Below are 1,476 nucleotides of genomic sequence, written 5' to 3'. Positions count from 1 at the left end.
TGTATCAGACCCTCAGAGTCCTGGCATAGCCCCATCTTGGGCCCCGATTTGGTCAGCCCGCCTTATCTTGCCCTTACTGGGCTAGACTGACTCCCTGTCTCGTCTGGACTTTCCATCACTGCCTGTTCTGCCCACTGCAACGCAAGGCCCAGCCTCTGTACGTTGAGTGTTTTGAGGAACATTCAGGGCCTAGACCACAGCACTCCTGGTTCTCGAAGTCTTTCTCTATTTGTTCTTTATCATTCTCACTTAGTACATTTGGGGTTTTCCAACCATTGTAATCTACTAGAGAACAAATTTCTGGCCTTGGTAAGATTCCAGTGCACATTTTTTTCCTATGCCATTCAATTTTCTCTTTAACATTTTTTTCCTTTTCCTTTTAGAGTTTATTTTGCTTTTATTCTTCTTACATCTAGAGATGATTGAAGCACTATTCAATGCTTAGTTCTTTCACTTTTCTAATATATGTGCTGATGTCCCTGTGTTTCTCTCCAAACACAATAGCGGACTCATATAATAAAAGCATGCTGTGTTTTCTATAACATTTCGTTCAAAGTATTTTCTAATTTCCATTTTTTTTTCATTTGACATATGGGTTCTTTAGAAGCGTTCCTTTAAAAGTAAATCACACATCCATAATATTCTGGCTCTCATTTTGTCATGTTTTCTAGCTCAATTACACTGTGATCAGAAAACCTACTGTCTCTACCATAGCTTTCAATTCTATTGCAACCTGTTTCATAGCAAGTCTCAGTGGAGGTGTTTTTGTTTTTTGTTTTTTTGAGGCACAGTCTTACTATTCACTTGAGGCTGGCCTTGCACTTACTTGTAGCACAGGCTGGCCTCGAACTTGCAATGATCCTCTTGTGTCACCCTCTAGAGTGCTCAGATTACAAGCTTCCGCCACCATGCCTGGCTAGAGTTACCTCTCAATGGTTCATTTTGCATACTGCATGTCCCTGCTCTCTTTGTGCTTCTCCAAAACATCCTTGTGAGCACAGTTATTACTCTTTAAAGTTTTTCATTCTATTTTTCTATCAGTTCTGCTCCCTCTAGCCCAACTTGTCCCGTCTCTCACCCTTTTCCTCATGCCTCCATTCCTCTGATCTGACATAGCTTATGCCTGCAGGTCATGTCTAGGCCTGTGCTACCTTCAGCTTCCCCAAACGTTGTGAATGCCTGTAAGCAGTTCAGTGCTAGATTCTCACATTTTTGGCTGAGTTTGGAGTGACAAGCATATGAGCCATCTGCCCTGGTCCCTGAAGCATCACTGCAACCATTCTGAATTCCACAGCTTCAGCCAGAGAACTTCTCCCTGGGCAGCTGTTTGCCATGGTAATGAGGGGCAGGTATACTGGTATCCCTACCATGTAGCAAATGTCCCAGGAACACAAGGATGTCATAACATCTTAAAATCAGTAACACCTTGTGACACTTGAAACTACACTTTCAGTCTTAATAAAATTAAAGAAGAAA

This window comes from Chinchilla lanigera, unplaced genomic scaffold, assembly GCF_000276665.1.
Source record: "Chinchilla lanigera isolate Chin_1 unplaced genomic scaffold, ChiLan1.0 scaffold00157, whole genome shotgun sequence".
NCBI lineage: Eukaryota > Metazoa > Chordata > Mammalia > Rodentia > Chinchillidae > Chinchilla > Chinchilla lanigera.
The sequence above is the reverse complement of the archived record's forward strand: the minus strand, read 5'-3'. Positions refer to the sequence as shown.